General features: G+C 50.6%; 1 pseudogene; it reads right to left on the reverse strand.

Annotated features, from left to right (window-relative positions):
- Nucleotides 1–5738, reverse strand: part of LOC111970499 (glutaminase liver isoform, mitochondrial-like) — a 48090-nt pseudogene that overhangs the window by 18143 nt on the left and 24209 nt on the right.

The following is a 5738-nucleotide window of genomic DNA, read 5'->3' on the forward strand; positions in this document are numbered from 1 at the left end:
TTCCCGTGATCTGGCCCAAGTGAACCCAAATGTCCAGTATTGCCTTGCCTGGGGCCCCTTTCCCTGGGGCCCCCGCTGTCTTTATAGCAGTTATAATATATAATATATCAGTTAAACTCGCCTGCTCTGTCATGTACCTTTCTCTCCTCTGCCTGGGATATAACACCACACGCACCACCTCTCCAAAGTGCTCTGTTAATTGGTTAAACTGATAGTCCAACGGTCCAGGTCCTCCCCAGCCGGTGGGGGTGATGGTCCCACCGGTCCCAGGGTCCTCCCAGCACGGTGTGGGGTGATGGTCCCACCGGTCCAGGGTCCCTCCCCAGCACGGTGTGGGGGTGATGGTCCCACCGGTCCCAGGGTCCCTCCCCAGCACGGTGTGGGGTGATGGTCCCACCGGTCCCCAGGGTCCCTCCCCAGCACGGTGTAAGGGTGATGGTCCCACCGGTCCCAGGGTCCCTCCCAGCACGGTGTGAGGGTGATGGTCCCACCGGTCCCAGGGTCCCTCCCCAGCACGGTGTGAGGGTGATGGTCCCACCGGTCAGGGTCCTCCCCCCGCACGGTGTGAGGGTGATGGTCCCACCGGTCCCAGGGTCCTCCCCAGCACGGTGTTGAGGGTGATGGTCCCACCGGTCCCAGGGTCCCTCCCCAGCAACGGTGTGAGGGTGATGGTCCCACCGGTCCCAGGGTCCTCCCCAGCACGGTGTGAGGGTGACAGGAGAGCAGTAAAGCTGGCAGAACCAGGTCAACACTACGACTACCCTACTCACTACACTACTGTACATGTGACTACTATCTACCTTACGTGCCAGAGAGGCCGTGTGTGTTTAGAGCTGCATGTTTCAACGGGACAAAGCCAAACCCACGTCAGCTTTGGGTCAAAGATTTACAGATGACCTGGATCTTGGTTTGTTGTGTACATCTCTTGTCAAACACTGAGTGGATTTAGCAAATAATGACAGTGATGAATATCACTGATGCATCATTGAGAGTGGATGTTTTAAGGGGAATATTTAAAGTCAGACAGGATATACTCACACAATGTATAGTGTGGTCTGTCTAGTTACAGGATATACTCACACCATGTATAGTGTGGTCTGTCTAGTTACAGGATATACTCACCATGTGTAGTGTGGTCTGTCTAGTTACAGGATATACTCACACCATGTATAGTGTGGTCTGTCTAGTTACAGGATATACTCACACCATGTATAGTGGTGGTCTGTAGACTGTCTGTCTTGTTACCTTGATAAGAGAGCTAATCACAATGGCTCCAGCATTCACCATGGGGTTGTGGGGTTTGTCTAGGCACACAAAACACAAGTTGGTTATTATCAGAGTTAAGACAGAGTACAGTATGGTCACAGAAGTACAATGATGCTTCACTATTTGGAGACTAAGTCTTTTCTTCGAGGGCTGACATCATGTCCACGGTGGTAGAAAGTAGAAGATCCTATCAACCTGAACTTACGTGGTCTTAACTTGACTGAAATCAATCATATTGTCCACACAACTAACAAAAACACCGCAAGACAGTAATGTACAGCAACAGGAGCAAGGGTTCCCTTACTCACCTCCTCATCCAGGTAGAGCTTGTTGAATTTGAGTCCGCTGGGCTCCATCCCCACATAGCGGTGTACTTCTCTGTCCCGGCCTCGTGGATGGCCACAGCATACTCCAGTGGCTTCACACACCGACTGGAGACAGAAGGGCTGCTTAGTGTCCCCTACTGAGTGTCTGGGGGGAGAGGAGGATAGACAGAGGGTGGGAAAAGGCCATTAAGTAAAGAGGAAATAAGAGGAAGAACGGAGAGAGAGGACAGAGAAACAGGAAGAAAGGAGAGAGAGGACCAGAGAACAAAGGAAGAAAGAGAGAGGACCAGAGAAATGAGAGGAAGAAAGAGAGAGAGGACCAGAGGAATAGGAGAGAGAGAGACAGAGGAATAAATGAGAGCGAGGACCAAGAAAAAAAAAGAGAAGAAGAGGGAAAAAAAAGAGAGGAAGAGGACAGAGGAAGAAAAAGAAGAGAGAGGACCAAGGAGAAAGAGAGAGAGAGAGGACCAGAGGAAGAAAGAGAGAGCGGACCAGAAAGAAAGAGAAGAAGAGGGACCAGAGAAAAAAAGAGAGAGAGGAGACAGAGGAAGAAAAAGAGAGGAGAGAGACCAGAGGAAGAAAAAGAGAGAGAGAGAGACCAGAGGAAGAAAAAGAAGAGAGAGAGACCGAGAGAAAAAGAAAGAGAGAGAGAGAGAGACAGAGGAGAAGAGAGAGAGAGAGAGAGAACCAGAGGAAGAAAGAGAGAGAGAGAGAGAGCACCAAGAAGAAAGAGAGAGAGAGCGAGGACCAGAGAGAAAAGAGAGAGGGAGACCAGAGGAAGAGAGAGAAGAGAGACCAGAGGAAGAAAAGAGAGAGGACCAAGGAAGAGAGAGAATGTCAGGGAGTGATTATATGGACAGAATGAAAAGGAGTCAGTAGTATGAGTCACCTCTGTCTCCACTTGTACACAGGGGTTGACCGACACTCTGTCGTCCACTGTACACAGGTAGGTTGTACCCACCTCTGTCCAGCCACTGTACACAGGGAGGTTACCTACTCTGTCAGCCACTGTACACAGGGAGGTTGTACCTACCTCTGTGTCCACTGTACACAGGAGGTTGTACCTACCTCGGTCCGTCCACTGTAACGCAGGAGTTGTACCCACCTCTGTCCGTCCACTGTACACAGGGAGTACTACCTTCGTCCCTGTAACAGGACACCCCAGAATCAGGACTGAACTTGGCCAGTGAGGAATGTAGACTGACCTGTAACCAGGAAGTAGACATCAGAACACCAACAACAATGTAGATAATACTCCACACTTCAAAGTTTTTGAGTACATTGCCATAGAATACAACAATAGAGAGAATTCCTACCGACTACACTACCGACTACACTACCGACTACCCTACTGACTACACTACCGACTACCCTACTGACTACACTACTGACTACCCTACTGACTACACTACCGACTACACTACTGACTACACTACTGTACATGTGACTACTATCTACCTTACGTGCCAGAGAGGCCGTGTGTGTTTAGAGCTGCATGTTTCAACGGGACAAAGCCAAACCCACGTCAGCTTTGGGTCAAAGATTTACAGATGACCTGGATCTTGGTTTGTTGTGTACATCTGCTTGTCAAACACTGAGTGGATTTAGCAAATAATGACAGTGATGAATATCACTGATGCATCATTGAGAGTGGATGTTTTAAGGGGAATATTTAAAGTCAGACAGGATATATTCACACCATGTATAGTGTGGTCTGTCTAGTTATAGGATATATTCACACCATGTATAGTGTGGTCTGTCTAGTTACAGGATATACTCACACCATGTATAGTGTGGTCTGTCTAGTTACAGGATATACTCACCATGTGTAGTGTGGTCTGTCTAGTTACAGGATATACTCACACCATGTATAGTGTGGTCTGTCTAGTTACAGGATATACTCACACCATGTATAGTGTGGTCTGTAGACTGTCTGTCTTGTTACCTTGATAAGAGAGCTAATCACAATGGCTCCAGCATTCACCATGGGGTTGTGGGGTTTGTCTAGGCACACAAAACACAAGTTGGTTATTATCAGAGTTAAGACAGAGTACAGTATGGTAACCAGAGGAAGAGAGAGAGGAGAGAGAGAGAGAGAGAGAGAGGACCAGAGGAAGACGAGAGAGAGAGAGAGAGGACCGAGGAAGAGAGAGAGAGGACAGAGGAAGAGGAAGAGAGGATGAGAGCAGGAAGAAGAGGACCAAAAGGAAATGAGAGAGAGGACAGAGGAAAGAAGAGAGAGAGGGCCAGAGAAGAGAGAGAGAGGGGCCAGAGGAAGAGAGAGAGAGAGTAGAGAGAGGACCAGAGGGAAAAGAGAGAGAAGGACCAGAGAAGGAGAGAGCGAGAGAGGGACCAGAGGAAGATAGAGAGAGAGAGGCCAGAGGAAAGAGAGAGAGAGAGGGCCAGAGGAAAGAGAGAGAGGAGAGAGGAGAGGACCAGAGGAAAGAAGAGAGAGGACCAGAGGAAGAGAGAGAGAGAGAGAGAGGCCCAGAGGAAGAGAGAGAGAGAGGGCCAGAGGAAGAAGAGAGAGAGAGAGAGAGAGGACAGAGGAAGAGAGAGAGAGAGGACAGAGGAAGAGAGAGAGAGAGGACAGAGGAAGAGAGAGAGAGAGAGAGAAGAGAGGACCAGAGGAAGAGAGAGAGAGAGGACAGAGGAAGAGAGAGAGAATGTCAGGGAGTTTATTATACATGGGACCAGATGAAAAGGTGTCAGTAGTATGAGTCAGTTATCAATCATCCAGATATATAGACACACAGGGAGGTTGTACCCACCTCTGTCTGGTCCTCTGTACGCAGGGATGGTTGTACCCACTCTGTCAGTCCTCTGTAAACAAGGGAGGTCGTACCCACCTCTGTCAGTCTTCTGTAAACAGGGAGGTCGTACCCTCTCTGTCGCGTCCATGTACATCAGGGAGGTTGTACCCACCTCTGTCCGTCACTGTACGCAGGGAGGTTGTACCTACCTCTGTCCGTCCACTGTACACAGGGAGGTTGTACCTACCTCTGTCCTCCACTGTAGCAGGAGGTTGTACCTACTCTGTCCGTCCACTTACACAGGGAGGGTTACCCACCTCTGTCGTCCACTGTACACAGGGAAGGTTGTAACCCACCTCTGTCCGTCCACTGTACACAGGGAGTTGTACCTACTCTGTCCGTCACTGTACCAGGGAGGTGTGTACCTACCCTCCTGTCCGTCACTGCTTACGCCAGGGAGTTGGTACCCTTACCTTCTCTGTCGCCTGTACACAGGGAGGTTGTACCTCTGTCCGTCCAACCTGTACACAGGAGGTTGTACCCAACCTCTGTCCGTCCCACTGTACACGGGAGGTTGTACCCACCTCTGGTTCGTCCACTTACACAAGGAGCGTTTGTATCCCACCTCTGTTCGTCCACTGTACACAGGGAGTGTTGTACCCACGTCTGTCTGTCCCACCTGTACACAGGAGGTTGTACCCACCTCTTGTCTGTCCACTGTACACAGGGAGGTCGTACCCACCTCTGGTCCTGTCCTCATTACACAGGGAGGTTGTACCTACCTCTGTCCGTCCCACTGTACGCAGGGAGTTGTACCGTACCTCTGTCCGTCCACCTTGTACACAGGGATGTTGTAACCCCTCTGTCCGTCCACTGTACACAGGGAGGTCGTACCCACCTCTGTCCAGCCACTGTAACACAGGTGAGGTCGTACCCACCTCTGTCAGTCCACTGTACACAGGGAGGTTGTACCACCTCTGTCCGTCCACTGTACACAGGGAGGTTGTACCCACCTCTGTCCAGCACTGTACAAGGGAGGTTTTGTACCACCTCTGTTCGTCCACTGTACCAGGGAGGTCGTACCCACCTCTGTCCGTCACTGTACACAGGGAGGTTGTACCCCCTCTGTCCGTCCTCTGTACACAGGGAGGTTGTACCCACCTCTGTTCGTCCACTGTACACAGGGAGGTTTCCTACCCTCTGTCAGTTCCACTGTTACACAGGGAGGTTGTACCACCTCTGTTCGTCCACTGTACACAGGGAGGTTTGTACCCACCTCTGTCAGTCCTCTGTAAAAACAGGAGGTTGTCCCTCCACCTCTGTCCGTCCACTGTACAACAGGGGGTTGATACCCACCTCCTGTCGGCGTCCACTGCAAAGGGAGGTGTACCAC

This window comes from Salvelinus sp. IW2-2015, linkage group LG11 (genome assembly GCF_002910315.2).
Source record: "Salvelinus sp. IW2-2015 linkage group LG11, ASM291031v2, whole genome shotgun sequence".
NCBI lineage: Eukaryota > Metazoa > Chordata > Actinopteri > Salmoniformes > Salmonidae > Salvelinus > Salvelinus sp. IW2-2015.